At 45.8% G+C, this 17,984-nt stretch overlaps 1 protein-coding gene across 6 annotated transcripts in view; it reads right to left on the bottom strand.

The window, feature by feature from the left end:
* GATAD2B (GATA zinc finger domain containing 2B) overlaps positions 1 to 17,984 on the bottom strand; it is a 313,011-nt gene that overhangs the window by 218,005 nt on the left and 77,022 nt on the right. Inside the window, exon 1 of one of the 6 annotated variants that reach the window (XM_078669092.1) lies at positions 229 to 298. The exons of the other annotated variants lie outside the window; for them this stretch is intronic. The gene's annotated coding sequence lies outside the window, so the exon portion shown is untranslated. Of the gene's footprint in view, positions 1 to 228; positions 299 to 17,984 lie in introns of those variants that run through there. 6 annotated transcript variants of the gene reach the window in all.

Here is a 17,984-nt window from a genome sequence, read left to right on the forward strand (position 1 = left end):
AAGGGTACCCACCCCAGAGGCCATGAAGCATTTTCCAGATAGAACATTCATGCACTTCAGTATACAAAGTGAGCGATAATTCACCCACCCCAAATTCAACACTGTTCGTGTCAGTGCAAGAAAAAAGGAGCCCTCTCAACAGTACTTAGTCATACTCTAAATACGTGGAAATATTCAAAAGGCTTCTAGAACACAGTCCTAGAGAAGAGAGGGGCAAGAGATACTCACGTGGGAAGCTTGCATCATTGCCATACACCAGTCAAATGGCACACTGCAGCCTCATTGTCACAAGTTCACATTTACATGCACAATGGACCAGACTTAGCATCGAAACCCCCATAGCAATTAGAACTCCAAGAAGTGGATGACATGGCGCTGGAACAAAATGGCCCCAACCGTGATGCAAAGCGTAGGCTGTCTTGAACTTCGCAGCTCATGAAATACTACACCCAGGCAGACACGCTGCTCTGCTCCAGCTGACGGGGAATGCACAGGGCGGTATGATGTTGCTGCCACGTGTTGTTCGCCTTCGACAGAGTGCGCCCGTGTGTCAGCGTCGCAGACGCAGGGCTAAGGCTACGCCGGGCCAAGGGACGGAACATGTTTCCAGCCAGGTATTCTACCAGAGTCGGCCTGTGGGTGTGGTGGGTCTGGGTGCCTCTTTTCCAAGCCTCCATCACAGGCAACAATCATGTTTGACAGCAAGCTACGATGTACAGTTCAATAACAACAGTGGCCATATTTTGCAAAATATAAAGGTGAGGCCAGGTAATACAAAACATTAAAAAAAAACATTTCAGGTATGTAAAGAAAACTTATATGGCTGGCCACAATGCCCTCTTGGGGAGGGGGTGAGTTTTCGTCACACACTGGTCAACCCCATCATGTTGGCACATTTGGCTCAGTGGTTCATCATTCCACACCCCAAAGGGGTTGGCAGCCTCAGATCAGATGCTTGAAAGCGCCATGAGGCAGGCCGCAGCAGCCCTCTTCCCGCCCTCCCCGTGACGCGTGCTCCCTTATGTAAGAGTCGGCGCGGCCCCAGACTCTGGGCCTTGTCTTTGTGCTCCCTGCGTCGTTCCTCCACACACACACACAGCCACTCGGCGCTGCTGGCACCGTGCCAGCGCTCACCCTCGTCAGCTGCTCGGTCCATTCACAGAGCATGCTTGGAGCTGACATGAAAGAGGAGGGGTGAGGAAGGAGGCGGGGGGCGGGCGATCGAGCTCTTACATCAAGCCATCAGCGCCACAGACAAAAGAGTGGCTTACCCTAAATAAGCCATTTTAACGAGGCAAAAAGCAAGAAGGGGCATTTACACGGACCCGGCTTGGGAGGCAAGCCTGGAGGATGGGGAAAGAGGTCGCAGCATGCCAGGAGACACCAGGGCGACGATCTCTCCCCACCTCCCTCCCATTCCCAATAATCGCACCTAAATGCACCGTCTTTTATTCACGTACTAGTGCTTGCTGATTCCCGTGGGGGGGCAGCTCGCTGTGCCCTTCGAGGAGCTATTCCGTCGAATACTCACTGGCACAGGCATCCGCGCCTGTCTGCTCGGGCTGACAAGAAAATGAAAGAGGGGATGACAGGGCGAGAGGACAACAAAAACAGGAAGAATGCGAGGGAAGACAGAACGACGGTGACGGATAGAGGACGCTTTGGGCGGCCCCGCCATCCACTCCCCCCTCCCCTCCTCCGGGGACCTGCACAAACTCCGTCTCACGACGGGCACTTCCCTGCCAATCACTGTACACTTTACATGAAACAAAAGGGAAAACAGGGAGGGGGGGATCATTACTTTTACCCAGCATGCATAGCAAGGGCAGAAGAAAAAAAACACACATAAGAAACCAGTTGCAGCCGGTTTGTAACCTCAGGACATGGAATTATCTCTTAATTTTCTTTTAAGTTATTTGTGATTTCAAAGACAATTTACCGCTGCTCGCTCGACCAGCCCTTGCAGGAGATCACCCCACTTGGACATAGGTCACTCAAGAATCATGAAAACACTGGATTTTACACCAAAAGGGACTAATGTAATCGCAAAACCTATTAACTCCTGAACTGCCAGGGTAAAGGCACACGTCGAAGCAGACCATGTGTCTGAGAGGATGGGGCCTCTGAACACAGACTCAACAAGGATCAGGTCTTATGTGGGCCCAATCAACCTGTTCTCGTCTGCAAAACTAATACCTCATACACCACTATCACCTCATACACCAGCTAAATTTGCACTGAAAATGATGACATCATGAAATTATTAGCCAATGGACCACAGCCGAGGACCCACCTAAAATATTTAACAGTTACCCGAATGGAAATGATTAAGAACACCTATAAGCACTCCTGCTTGAGTTGAGAACTTTCATGCATGCGACTCCTATAAGACCACCAAACCTGTGCAAGTCGAAGGTCCACGATAGAACATAGTGTGAAACAAAGTCCCTCAGTACTCCTCATTCACTCTAGCCGTGACGTGTCAGTAAGAGAGGACTCAATAAAAATAGTATACCTTTCTGCAGTGGTGGTACGGTATTCGACCACTGTAAACTCCACTGATGGTTTCACAAAAGCAGCCAAACAAATCCAATGTTGCAATGTCACAGGGCTGGGAACTGGACACTGGACGGAGGGAGTTTAAAAGAATACGCCAGTACCTACCACTTAACGTTCAACTATCTTAACATGATTTAACCCAGGAATGAGGCATGTTCGCATGAATCACGTGAGTTCAAAAACATACCCAACTTGACACAAGTCACAAACAAAATCTTTCAAAGCTTGAAGACCATTTCAGGCTACCAACACTGTCATAACCTAAAGAAAAAATGATCCAACCTCACGCCATTCCTTTAGCACCCATCAACAAATTAACCAGGTCAACCATGACCTAACCCCCTCCACAGATATTCATGGCCCAATTGACCAAAAACAATCGTATAATTGGGTTGGTGTGCTTCTCAAAACCTGGCAAGCCAAGCCATTAAAAGCATCAAAAGTCAGGGTCTCATGACATCGCAAGCACCAAAGGTAACAATCAAAACTATGCATCAACTTCAAGACTCACCACTGCCACTAAAACGTACTATACCAGAGTTTAACAAGCATTGAAAATGCAATAGGTCTCGCAGCATTAGAGTTAGTGCTTTTAGAATTGTTTATGGGTTTTTTTTGTAAATCTTTAGCATTTTTGTTTCCTGTAGCCAATGCTAAAGAATTTCAAAAAAAAAAAGCCATAAACATTTCTAAAAGCTCTGAAATGCAGTCTGAAATGCTGGATATATATTCAGTACAGATACACTATATTGTTAATGAAGACATAGGATATAATATGTTGTACTGTATACACACAATTAGATGGGAACGTGCTGTGTGTGTCAGCGATTGAAAGAGACTGCACTCAGAGTTGCTGTGCGCATCAGCGAAAAGATTGCAGAGTAGACACGCAATACTTGTACTAAAGTGTTGTGCGATTGTACTGTAGGCACGCAATTTAAAATCCAGCTAAACGCGTCAGCAGAGTTGCTGTGCGCATCAGCGAGTGAACTGTAAACTAGACACGCAGTTTTAAAATCAAGATGTGCGTATCAGCGCTGCTGTGCGAGTCTGCAAGAAAGCATGGAGCTGCTGTGCGCATCAGTGAGTAAACTGTAAAGTAGGCACGCAATTTAAAATCCAACTGTGCGCGTCAGCGCCGCGGAGTTGCTGTGTGCATCAGCGAGTGAAACCACATATAGTCTTTAAATTAAGCTAAATAAGATTTTAATATAACATCGAGTCGAAATGATTTTAATAAAACCGAGTCGAAATGATTTTAATAAAACATCGAGTCGAAATAAGGGGCAACCCACAAGCTGGCTCAGGTTGTAAGAGTTAAAGTTGAGTAAGTTAAGTCATCAAAGTTTAACACACAGACTCTCTCTTTAGTGTTAAATGCACAAGTCCTACACAATTTCAGACCGTGAGCAGTCTGCGTGTTATAGGTTGGAATGATAGCAGTACTGATTCACCCTTTCACACCTTCACACCACAGTCGAAAGACTCACTTCGCAACCCGAACAGTATTTTGCACATAAACAGGTGGTAAAAAATGTCAGCTCAGTGAGCAGTCTGCAAGTCACCGGTTCCATACCTTGAAGAGCAGATTCTCCTTTTCGACAGCACAGTCAAGAGGCTGACTACAAAAGCATAACAACATGTTGCACAATGGGAAGGTGACAACAATATATCTAGCAGCCTGTGCATCACAAGTTATAACCCCAACAGAGTATCCCTTTCAACGTCCACGGTGGGGTAAATACGAGGAGCAACTAAGGTGAGTGGGAACATAGTTGCACCTTTTATTTGCGAATCTAAAAAAGCTTACACGCGACATAAAGTACTGTAACAATATACCATTCTTTCTCAATAAAGAGCACATAACCCTGCTACATGTATGGTCTTGGTAACTCATTTTACGCTCAGCCGTGGTTCTTTACATAACGTTATCTGCCTACATCGGTAAAGATTGGGGAAAGCAAAAATGCAACATAAAGCGCTTAAAAAACTGGAAATCAACAGTATATGAAGAGAGCAAGAAGATACAGGGAGGCTAAAGCGGGAGACGAGAGGAAGAAAGGTGCGAAAGAAATTGAGAGAAAGGAGGAGCTAACACGGATAACATGAGAAGAAAACATTTATTTCCGGTAGTTGTGCATTGCAATGCTTTTTTTAAATCACCTACTATATACTTTGAAGAGAACAGGTTCTGAATATTTGAGAAATGTAATAGGGAGGAAACCGGGTGGTGGCACTCTGATTATAAATGCAGAAACAGGCACAGCCTCTGCACTTCCTGCTTCTGGGGAGCTTCTGCTTATTTTTCCAAGTAAAGTTGCCAAGCTTCACCAGGCTAGGCGTTGTGACCCGACAGGCCTCTCCGGACACTTACCCCGGTGCCATTGTCGCAGACAATCACTTTCCTTCCCTGGCTGTCCATGCTCCGCTTGCCCCCTTGATCACCGCTGGCGCCTCTTCTAAGCTGGTGGCCTCGCCCTGGTCCTGGCAGAGATGCTTCCTCCCTGCCTGCCACAGGAGGAAATGAGGTGGGCGGGGCCGAGTCAGGCAGCTCGAGACCGAGGCTGGACGTAACATCCTGGGCTGGGCTCAGATGGTAAGGGAACAGGAAACCGAGCTAGAAAACACGGTGCGCGCGTAACAGCAACCAGAGAAATTTTGCTACGTCCGCATCCGTTGTTTGCAAAGTAGACTCCAAGGATTTAGCAGATGGGAGGGCGAAAAAGTAAACAAGCGGCTGTGGAAAAGCGTAGCTAGCAATTTAGAATAATATTCCGGGCAAAGCTAATAAGTCTGGCTTGCATTTTTATTCCTGCCCAAAACATAACAAAGCTTTTCTGTAGTGAAAAAAACAAGTAAATAAACCGGTTGTTTTCTGTATACAGTGCATCTTTGAGCTAAATACTTTAGTATAACAAGAAAGGGTGGAGGGGGCAGGGGAGGAGGGGGCAGGGGAGGAGGGGTCCGGGGAGGAGGGAAGGGCCAGAGGGACTTGATGGGAGTGGTGGGGGGGAGGGGGAGGGTATAGAGAGGGAGAGGAGGAGAGACAGGACACGGCAGTAGGAGGAGGAGGGGGGAGGAGAGTAGGGGAGGCACGGCCTAGCGGCAGGCAGGCAGGGGAGGAGAGGAGGAGGGGGGAGGAGAGTAGGGGAGGCACGGCCTAGCGGCAGGCAGGCAGGGGAGGAGAGGAGGAGGGGGGAGGAGAGTAGGGGAGGCACGGCCTAGCGGCCGTGCAATCAAGTAGTGAGGGGGCGGAGCTGGGGGAGGCTGTGAGAGAGAGTAGGCAAGGCAGGCGGCTGGGGGCATGTGCACGCGCTTTTAAGCTCAATGCACATGCGCATTGAGCTTAAAAGTCACGGGCACTGCAAGGAATCGCCACGATTCCTTGCAAGTTAGATAAAGTCTGGATGAGCCCCTATAGTCTCGCTTGCTCGATGCGCATGCGCATCGACAGGCGAGACCTAAAAACGACACAGTCTTCATCGATTTCCACCACAGGTTTTCGAAACCTATAGAATGGGCCACTAAAAAAATATATACCTGTGCAGTAACAACATTTTTGCATTAAATCGGAATTGCTGCCTTCACAACATAATCATTCATCTGAGGCATACTTTACATATCTTTTACCAAAAATATGTCTGACTCAGAACAAGCAAACCGTTTTCACTACTGCGAAGTTAACTGGGTACCCTCAGCTGTAGATTGCTTTAATCAGGCTTTTAAAGAGGTGAACATATTGCCCTGATAGTGTAACAATCCCCATTTAATGAACTGAGGTAATGGCTTTTGTCGGAAGCAGGAAATAAAGGTCTTGGGTATTTATAATAAATTTAAAACTGATGGCTAAAATGATCCCTTTATTATGATTTTTTGTTTCACTATCAAGGCAGAGTCATGCTGACATCATATAAACGTCATTCTCAGGGCTGTATTTATTTCAACAAGGCACTCGTACTTTAGAAGAATCACAAATATTTTGCAGCTTTAAAGTCTCCTATCTTGAGTCCTAAAGTGCATGACATACAAATAGGACACATGCCACACTTATCCGCTGAGTTGTATTTAATAGGAAGTTTGCAGCACAAATTCTGTATTAAACTGGCTTTCCCTTCTGCATAATGCAGTCAACCCTGCTGCATAATTTGGTCTCCCGGTGCAAAATACTTCCAGTAGCTCTGCTTGTAACATGCTGATCCCCCTCAGGTTGCACAAAGGTAAAAAAAAAATCAGCATCAAATTATTCAAAGAATATTCAGTGCGAGATTTACAAGGTGTGAACAAAGCTAAAAAAGCAAACGTGTTCTGTATAGTTGCAGATGGCTGCAGTGCGGTGGGCAAACTGGGCAGGAAAATTGGGGGGTGGGGTGCGATACAAGTACCTGGGATAGCACAGGGATGCAGCCGGGCAATAAAACCAAGTGGTCTTCCTTTAAACTTTATGACCACAGAGACATCACCAAAACCTTATTGACTATTAAACCTAAAGACCACTACAACGACCCCGCTCCTGTTGAATTGATTTTCATCTATCAACCATACTGTTAAACCCATTTGGACCAAGATAATCAATAAATCGCTTTTGCAAGGATCCATCCCGGATTACCTAAAATCGGCCAAGTCATCCTCATCCTAAATAAAACCAACAGAGAACCCTTCGGACCCAAACAATTTCCGACCGATAAGAAATGCGTTACTTACCTGTAACTGCAGTTATCCAGTATTGGTGTCTTTTATAGATTCACATGCCTGAATCATTCCCCGTCGTCGAGACGGGAGTCTCCGGTACATAGAAAAGTAATGTCCTATAGACATACATAGAGAATAGTAGGCCTAAAGGCCTCACCTTAGTAACATATCCACGTCCTTTTGTAAAAAGGACCAAACTCTAGACAAGAGCCAATCAGCTATCACCTCCCTCTAGAACCTTCCTGGCAGGAGCCTCAGTCCCTCAGATTTTCGTACGCACTAAGCTAAGAAGGGGTGATACTGAGAGAGTTAGGCGAGTCCTTCCAGGGAAGGCGGGAGGGGTTGCATGTGAATCTATGAAAGACACCAATACTGGATAACTGCAGTTACAGGTAAGTAACGCATTTCTTATCCAGTATTATGGGTGTCTTTCATAGATTCACATGCCTGTATCAGAGTAGCAAGCAATGCAGAGTGCACATTTCTGATGGTACAGCATATTCAAGTCAGTAGATAATACATATCATGCGACTATCAACCACCAATAAACGTCAACAATAAGCATCAGCATAGAAATGTGCATATCAGAGAAGGATGGAGGGACGGAGGAAGGCTCACCTTACTGAAATAGATGGCGTAAAACTGCTTGTCCCAGTGCCGCATCCCTCATCAGCTCTGTGTCCAGGCAGTAATGCCTAGTGAAGGTATGCGGCGACTTCCATGTTGCCGCCCTGCAAATGTCAACGACTGGCACCCCTGCAAAGAGCGCCATAGATGTAGACATAGCTCTTGTAGAGTGAGCTCTGACTTTAGATTGTAATGGCTGTCCCGCTCGGTCATGACAGAAAGTAATCGCTGAAGAGATCCATCTGGAGATACTCTGTTTGGTAAGCGGTAGACCCTTCCTAGGTCTACTGAAAGCTATGAAGAGTTGATTAGACTTCCTGAATGCTTTGGTCTTATCAATGTAAAATTTCAAGCACCTTTTGAGGTCCAACGAATGCAGCGACCTCTCAGCTGCAGTGCTGGGGTTTGGAAAGAATGATCTTAGGATTACAGGCTCGTTCAAGTGGAAGTCCGATGGGACTTTAGGGATACATTTAGGATTGGTCCTCAATATCAACCTGTCGTCTTTGAACTGTAGAATGGGATCCTGGATGGAAAATAACTGCATTTCACTGACCCTCCTTGCAGATGTAAGCGCTAGGAGGAGAGCTGTCTTCCACAAGATGTACTTTAGGTCAGCCTTGTGTATGGGTTCGAACGGATGCTTCATAAGTTGGTTAAGAACCACATTTAGATGCCATGTTGGTGGAACCATCCGTACTGGTGGGAAAGATCTGTATAGTCCTTTCAGGAATTGTTTAATTAGTCTGCTAGACCAGAGAGAGGGACCCTTTGGAGTCCTTTTAAAACGTGATATTGCTGCCAAATGTACCTTAATGGAGGAGTGGGCTAAGCCCGACTGTGCCAGATGTAGTAGATAAGGCAAGATTTGTTCTGGAGAGGAGGAAAAAAGGCCGAATTCCTCGGTCCGCACACCATACACAAAAGCGCTTCCACTTCAGGGAATATGTCTTGTTAGTGCTATCCGCTCTTGCCTTGGCTAGAATATCCCTACAGTCTTGTGGTATGTTTAGACTGCTGAATTCTCGGAACTCAGGAGCCAGGCGGCTAACCTGAGAGACTTCAGATCCGGATGTTGAACCTGCTTGTTGTTCATTGTGAGCAGGGATGGATATTGGCGTAGATGAATCGGTGTCTCTAGAGATAGTCGATGGAGCTCCGTGAACCAGTGTTGTCTTGGCCAGAATGGGGCTATCAGAATTAGAGTGCAAGGCTCCGCTTTCATCTTTCTGAGGACCCTGGGAAGCATCGGGAATGGCGGAAATGCGCCATGCAATGGAAAATGCATTCCCTAGGGACCCTGACTGGGGATGCCAGCTTGCGAAGTTTGGGCATTTGGCGTTCTTTCTGGTCACAAATAGATCGATTCGCGGCGATCCCCACTTGGAAAAGATCTGGTCGATGATTGCCTGGTCCAGTTCCCATTCGTGCGACAATGTCCTCTGCCTGCTTAATGCGTCTGCGATCACATTGTCCTTGCCTGGGACATACTCCGCGCTTAGCGTTACATTGTGGAGAATGAGCCAATTCCACATCTTTTGCGATTCGTGAGAGAGTGTCTGCGAACGCGTCCCTCCCTGTTTGTTTAGATAGTGTATCGTCGTAGTGTTGTCGGTCCTGACGAGCACTAGGGAGTTCTTGATCCTTGGCAAGAATGACTGTAGGGCCAGGAAGACTGCCCTCAGTTCGAGTAGGTTGATGTGGAGATGTTTTTCCAGCTCTGACCATTTGCCACTGATCTGTAGTTCTTGCAGGACAGCTCCCCAACCCTCCAAGGAGGCGTCCGTCGTGATGACATGAGGAGCTGCGGGAAGTAGGAATGTTAATCCCTGCAAGAGGTTTTTTGATGACATCCACCATTGCAATGCCTTGATGATTCGCACTGTAATAGTTATGCGGTCGTCAAACGACCCAGTGCATTGCGTCCATTGTCTGGACAAAGCCTCTTGTAGGTGACGCATCCATAGACGGCAATGTGGTATCAGTAGGATGCATGATGATATCATTCCCAAAAGGGATTTGAAGATGCGAACTGGCAACGTTTTCTTCGAGGCTACTGTTGAGGCTAGAGAAAGGAGCTTGCGTTTTCGTTCCTGGGATGGAAACGCCTTTGCAGAACCTGTGTTCAGAGTTGCTCTGAGAAAGGTGATGATGCGAGAAGGTTGTAAAGTGGACTTTTCTTGGTTGAGTGTAAGACCCAAGTGACTGAAGAGATTGAGACAGGCGTTGGGAGGATCTGGAGGCGCCTGCAAAGGATGGTGCCTTCACCAGCCAGTCGTCCAAATATGGGAAGACTTGGTGACCGTGCTGCCTGAGGAAAGCTGCCACCGGGGAGAGACACTTGGTGAAGATGCGGGGCGCAGATTTGAGGCCAAAAGGTAGGACACAGAACTGGAAGTGCTTGCCCGCAACTGCAAACCTCAGGTATTTTTTGTGATTTTTGTGGACTGGAACATGAAAGTATGCGTCCTGTAAGTCCAGAGACGTCATGAAATCCCCTTCCTCCAGGAGGTTCAAGATCTCCTGTATGGTGACCATGCGAAACAACTGTTTCTTCAAGAACTTGTTTAACGCTCTGAGGTCTAGAATGGGCCTCCATTTCTTTTCCTTTTTCGGAATGAGAAAGATGCGGAAGTAAAATCCCGTCCCCTTCTGAGACGATGGTACTCTCTCTATCGCACCTTTCCTGAGCATAATTGAGAGTTCTTGTAGAAGCAATCGTAGGTTCTTGTGTTGCATTGGGCGAGGGGGAGTTGTCGGAGGGATACTTTCGAATTCCATGGAATGGCCAAATCGAATCAATTGAAGGACCAACCGGTCCGTGGTAATTCTTTTCCAATTCTTGAGAAAATGTGTTAATTTTCCTCCAATCTTTAAAGAAGGAGATGGGGGTTGGATTGGCTGGATGAATAGGTCATTGGCGTCCGCCATTGTTCCTCGTTTGATTTTGCCCCTAACGGTTGACTTCCCGTATGAGGATTGTCGGCCCTGCTGTTGTTGGCGATTCTGATATTGGGTTCTACCCTGGTTGGAAGAATATGATGATCTGCTCTGAAAACCACCTCTGTATGAGGGTTGTCCTCGTCCTCTGCTCCCTCGAAAGGACTGGTTCTTAAATTAGAGCGTACCCAGCGCCCTTGCAGTGTCCGTGTCTTTTTTAATAGCTTGTAGAGCTTCGTCAATCTTAGCTCCAAACAGATGTTGGCCATCATATGGCATATCTAGGACTTTAGACTGTACCTCAGGTCTAAATGAGGTTGCCTTGAGCCATCCTTGCCTCCGTAAAACGGCTGCCCCGGCCAGCTGTCGGAATCCAGTCATCGCTACATCCATAGCACAGTCTATTATTTCAGATGCTGACGTCTGACCCTCCAAAAGGATAGATTGTACTTCCTCTTTTGAGGCGTCTGGTAACTCAGATAAATACGGTGCAATATCTGCCCATAGCGGTCTATTATAGCGTCCTAGGAGCGCTAGTGTATTTGATGCCTTCACCGTCATTGCTGAAATTGAAGAAAAACGCTTTCCTATATTGTCTAACTTCCTCCCCTCCTTGTCTGGTGGCGCTGTCAAGGGAGATGAGGGATTTCTTGAATTTTTTTGAGCCGCCTGTGTGACCACCGAATCAGGTTTAGGGTGACCTGTGAGGCAGGCCGCTGCTGATGGTGGGGCCTTGTATTTCTTATCCAGTCTTGGAACTACTGGCGAGACTGAGGCTGGAGTTTGCATCAATTGCAGACCCTGTTCCCATACATAATCAATTATTGTAATTGATCTCGCTGCTTTTTTAAGCGGTTCTTTAAAGTCGTATAGGAAACAGTCATGTTCCTGAGATTCCATTGACATGTGGAAGCGTGTTGCTGCTCTCAACCAAATTGTGGAAACCACCGATGTCCACAGGTGGAGAGTCTGAAGTAGCCGCCACAGGAGATGCTGGAGAAGGGATGACATATTCGTCCCAGACTTCATGAATGGACTGGTCATCCTGCACCTCGCCCTCCTCTTGTTGATCTTCCTCTCCTTCTTCATCAGATGATGGAGGACAAGACACGTGCACCCTCTCCTGCTGGAGAACTAAGGGCGGCGGTCGAGGCCGTGGCGATGGGACTGTCGCCGCTGGTGGAGGAGCTAGTGATTCTGGAAATCTTTGTTTATAGTCCTCAATAAGAAAGCTTAAATCAGTCACTAGAGATGCTGGCAGACACACCATGGGTGTAATGTGCGTCTTTACTGTATGTTGCTGGACTTCTTTCTTGTCCGAGCTGTGACATTTCACCACGAGCTCGGAGGGGCTGTTTGCTTGGAGCATATCCTCCTTATCAGATTCTTCATCTTGTAGGAGACAAGCTGGCGGTAGACTTTGCACCCGGCTTGGAGATGTTAAGTCCGGCGTGATTGCCCTTTTCGAGATTTTGACGTGAGAAGTGGAATGGAAACCAGAATCAGTCATCAACACCTGGCTCGTCGACGGAGTGATCGTCGACGATGTATTGCCGACAGTCTGTTCATTCTGGACATTTGCCGTTGACGGGATTATCGTCGTCGACTGCTCCAACAAGGACGCCGACTATGGTTTCGTCGACGGTGCTGCTGTCGACGGCGTCTACATCGTCGTGTTGTCGACGTCTTCGTCGACGGTGCCGCTGCCGACAGTGCCTTCAACGTCGTCGACGCCTTCGTCGACGGTGTGCCCGTCGACGATGATGTTTTCGTCGACGATGATGTCTTCGTCGACATGGCCTTCATCGACGGTATAGGTGTCGACGGAACTGACTTCGTCGTCGATACTTTCGTTGGCGTTGCAGTCGTCGACGGTGTTTTGGGCGTCGACGATGACCTTTTAATAACAATGGTCGCCGACAAGGTCTTACCTGCCGTCGACGATGGGGTAGTCGTCGTTGAAGAAGTTAACATGGACGATGCCGTCGAGACTGTCGTCGTCAACGTCGAGACGTAGACGGGAGACACAGCCTTCCTGAGCGCCGACGATGATGTCAATGAGGTCGTCGTCGACGACGGTGCATGTTTTCAGAAGGTGTGAACCTCCTTGTCAGACGCTGATGATGACAGGACCTCTGAAGACTTTCTAGCTGTCTTCTTTGGAGGAGCGTCTTGAGGGCTAGGGGAAGCTACCCATGTCCTTTTGAGAGATAGTTTAGAGGAGACTGAAGAGCTCTCACCTTCTTCAGAGGATTCCAGATTGTCTCTGTCCTTGAGCCTTTGGAGCCATAGTAGAAGGCGTCCTTCCCGGTCCTTGTGTGTCTTTGTGGAAAATGTTCTACATATTTTGCAGTCCTTAGATGAATGATCCGGGTACAGGCAATATAAGCATTTCTTGTGCTGGTCATCTATGTGAGTGAGACGTGAGTCCCTTGCTCACTTGGCCACTGGATTCAGGATAGCCTGGCTGATGAGGATTATGAATCAGACACCGGTCCCAGGATGCTTGTTTCCGGTCCAGGGAAGACATGGCTTGGCAGTTCGGGCTGGACTGTTCCCATGAGGCACAGGGTCAGACTGATTTGCATATGGCCATGTCTGAACTGGGGTGGCTGAGTGGGCTAAAGAATGGTGATGGATTAAACCCAGATCAGTTGACTGGGGGTGAGTGTTTGATTTGCTCAAACGCTCCGTCCATCATCCCCTGTTGTATCGCTTTGTTCGCCCTAAGTTGGCAGGGTATGCTCAGACGCGAGTCCCTTGCTCACTTGGCCACTGGATTCAAGATAGCCTGGCTGATGAGGATTATGAATCCGAAACCGGTCCCAGGATGCTTGTTTCTGGTCCAGGGAAGACATGGCTTGGCAGTTCGGGCTGGACTGTTCCCATGAGGCACAGGGTCAGACTGATTTGCATATGGCCATGTCTGAACTGGGGTGGCTGAGTGGGCTAAAGAATGGTGATGGATTAAACCCAGATCAGTTGACTGGGGGTGAGTGTTTGATTTGCTCAAACGCTCCGTCCATCATCCCCTTTTGTATCGCTTTGGTCATCTATGTGGAGCCTTTTTTTTAACCACAAGAGCTACAGGCTCTAAAAAGACCCTTCTTATGAGTATCAGCCATAATAAACAGCTTTTATCTAGAAAGAATCCAAATGTTTGAAGAAATAAAGCTTTAGAAGCAAACCTGAGCAGAACTCAGGTGGAGACTCCCTTAGCACAACGTGCGGTAGAAAATCTGAGGGACTGAAGCTCCTGCCAGGAAGGTTCTAGAGGGAGTTGATAGCCGATTGGCTCTTGTCTAGAGTTTGGTCCTTTTTACAAAAGGACATGGATATGTTACTAAGGTGAGGCCTTTAGGGCTACTATTCTCTATGTATGTCTATAGGACATTACTTTTCTATGTACCGGAGACTCCCGTCTCGACGACGGGGAATGATTCAGGCATGTGAATCTATGAAAGACACCCATAATACTGGATAACCAAGATTCTCATGCTAGCCAAAGTAATAGAAAAATATGTTCAACAACAGCTTAACCAACACATTATGGAATTCAAGCTACTTGACATCTGCCAATCAGGTTTCAGACCTGGGTACAGCACCGAAACAGCAATTCTACATATACTAGATGACACCCTGCTCGCATTAGACCGAAATGAAACATGCCTGCTTGTGCTGCTTGACCTCTCGTCTGCTTTCGAAACTGTTAACCATGGCAAAATACTCTAGACTTGGGAACAGGATGGGTATATCAGGAATGGTCCTAAAATAGTTTAAATCCTTCTTAGATAACAGAACGCAAAGATTTCTGGTGAATCAAAATCTATCCTCACCATCCCCTAACCTATTAAGAGTACTACAAGGCTCAGCACTATCCCCATCACTATTTAATCTCTATATCCCGGAATTGTGGACAGACCCCTTAAACTCATGTACCAGGATTCCAAAAAAGGTCATTGCGAATGCTTATTATGCTTTGATGTTGACTAGAACAATTAATGACACTCGAGAAGGGTCCTTGACAAACTTATTTTTGAAAGTGAAAGACTCATATTCCCTTGAAAAAACTTTAGACGAGATAGCTCCTCCATTAACGAGGAAACTGTTCCTACAGTGGCGTTATGGATGCCTCCCACTAGCTTCATTTACAGCATCCTGGAAATCGTGCTCCACTGTAGTATCCTGCCCAATGTGTGCACATCCAATGGAGGATGATATGCATGCTGTTTTCTTCTGTAAGGGTTACGAGCGGAGCAGGAAATACTGGCTAGTACCATTGCTCAGGAACATGGGATTTAGATCACACCAAACCGCCTATAGAGTTTTAAAAACAGATCTTTCTGCTGCTGTGGTTTTTGCAATTTCAAAATTTTTAACATCACTCTGGTTTATCCGCAGCCGAGCTATGAAAAGACTGGTATAATGCTCCCTATCACTTGATTTGTATCTACTGTCTCATATGTATTTTAATTCAATCATTTTTAACTGTTGGATCACTCTGGTTTAATAAGTTTTTAACTGTATATATTGATATGTATCTTTTATGATCAGTGATCGAAATAAAGATTTTTGAAATGAAATGAAATTAATCTCTATATCGAACCCTTAACCAAAATATTACAGCAGGCTAACATCTCCTTCCACATGTATGTGAACGGCACTCAGCTATATATTAAGATCACTTCCCCAGAAGAGATGAACTAAGCATTAAAAAAGACTGTCCAATGGCTAACAGACAATCACCCTAAACTAAACTCTCAAAAAACTGAATTCCTTCTAATCTCCCCCCAAAAAAACTCCACAGTGTGGAAGGATTGAACCAAGCTGATCACTGCACTAAACTGCACTCCAATCCTGGTTGACTACCAAGTTGCTAGGAATCACTCTAGACAAGAACCTTAATATGCAATCGCACACCAACTTGATGGATAAAAATTACTGTTTTCACCTCAGCTATCTTAGAAAAATGAAACCTTTCATCGAACCACCAGAGCGCAAAACTGCAGTTCAGTCATTAGTCATCTCAAGGCTTGAATAGGGATATACTACTTTATCAGGACTACCCAAAGTCTCAACAATCCTGCTTAAAGCCTGTCTTAATGCAACCGCAAGACTCTAAAAAACGGATTAAAAAAACGTGACCACATTCCCCCACATCTGAAAGCTCTCAACTAGCTGCCTTATGAAGCAAGAATCCAACTAAAGATGACCTGCATCACTCATAAAGCGATCTTTCACAAAACTCAACTGTACCTAGCACAGAAAATTTCGATTTCTGAAGGAAGCAGCCTCTCACGCAGCGCTGGTACTCTTCTTCTAAAACCTCCACTCTTCCGTATGAAAACAAAAATACGACAGAGCCTTCTCTGGAGCTGCACCAAGAATATGGACACGCTCCCACCAAGCATCAGAAATATCTCACCTACTTCTATATTAAAAAAGAAGCGAAGTCCTTCCTAATGAGCAAATTCCTCCCTTAATCCGCAGCAGCCCGTTCACTCCATGCTCTAGAAGCCCCATTCAAACAATCACTCTACCTACTCAAGCCTGCTGAGTAACTCTCTGCAAGCTCATCCGTTACCAGATTCTAGATGAAGCCCTTCACTCTATTACTAGGCGCATCCCGCATGTCCTTACTCGCATTGAGATTTCTTCTTGAGGACTGCTGCATCTACTGTCCCAACTGTGAATACCCAGAACAAGTACAAACATAGGCTCTTTCTAACTGTATTAGTGATTGTATAAATGTTTCTCCTCATTTCACATTTTTATTGAGACAACTACAACTATTTACAAAAAATAGAAGTGGGTAGTGATGGGGATTTGATTGCCTTCTTTCGTTGTGTGCAATTACATAAATATTGTCTGAAACTTCTTTCAATTTGAGGGTGCTGTTTGGTATATATGCATCCTACTACCCAAATGCAAGACAAACGAACCATCGGACATGTCAAACTCCAGGCCTACCACAAACTCGGCATCCACCTGCTCTTTTTTAGAAGAACTGGAGAGCTTCAGAGAGGGAAAAAGACTGAAGTTTACAAAACAAACAGGTACAAAAAAAAACAAGAGGGTGAGGGGTGCAACAAACATAAGAGAAAGGGTAACAACAAGGTCTGTGTCCTGCAATCAAAAGAACTGACACTTTTACAAAATGCTCCATCCAATTTGTCACAACAGATTACATGTTACACCAATGTATCAGTTATTAAGCTGTCTGACTATGAATTGTCACAAGAACAGGCGGATGTCCTATATAAAGGTATGAATTTTTGCCCAACGTCACAGATTGATTTTGCAGAAGTACATGTAGACGTTTACAAATCTGCGAGACTATTACAATTAAAAAAATATTTTGAAGAGCAATTTAACTATGTTCCTCCGATGAGTCCAAACTTACCAGAGTGTAACATGACTATCCAGGACATATAAGATGCCCATCTGATCGTCTCACTAGATAAACAAAATCCTACAACAATGTTAAACATTCTATCTAAACTAGAGATATCGTCCAACCTCAATGTGGACGGTGGGCTCAAACCTAAAACTTTTCTACCAATACTATCTTCAGATAACCTGATAGATACGTTTCACAAGGCAGTCATTTGTGACTTACACAAATTAGAGGACAATATGCATAAAAAAACTCAGACCTAACAAGGGAAATCTGGACAGACCAGAATGCTTTGCGCTAGAAGTGCTCAGAAAAATATCCACTATTGTGATAAAAGAAGCCGACAAAGGGGGCAATGTGGTGATAATAAACAACATAGAATACAGTACAGAGAACAATAGACAACCTTCTGACACCACAGCCTATTTGAAACGGACTACAAATCCAACAAAGGAAACCATGAGGAAGATAGAATTGAAATGTAACTATTGGTGGGACTGAAGAGGTCTTCAACTGTTTCGTTGATTTTCTGACATCAAATGGAATTCAGTGGTCCAAATGCATAGGAATCAGCACAGATGGGGCACATGCCATGTCTGGGAGACTAACTGGACTTGTAGCACGAATAAGGGAAATTAACCCTTCAGTTGTATGGCATCATTGTTGCATTCATCGAGAATCATTAGCCACTAAGAAGATACCAGAGGAATTAAAAAAGGTCTTGAATTAGTCAGTCAAAATTGTAAATTTTATTAAAGCTAGGTCACTAAAT

This window comes from Lissotriton helveticus, chromosome 12 (assembly GCF_964261635.1).
Source record: "Lissotriton helveticus chromosome 12, aLisHel1.1, whole genome shotgun sequence".
Classification (NCBI taxonomy): domain Eukaryota; kingdom Metazoa; phylum Chordata; class Amphibia; order Caudata; family Salamandridae; genus Lissotriton; species Lissotriton helveticus.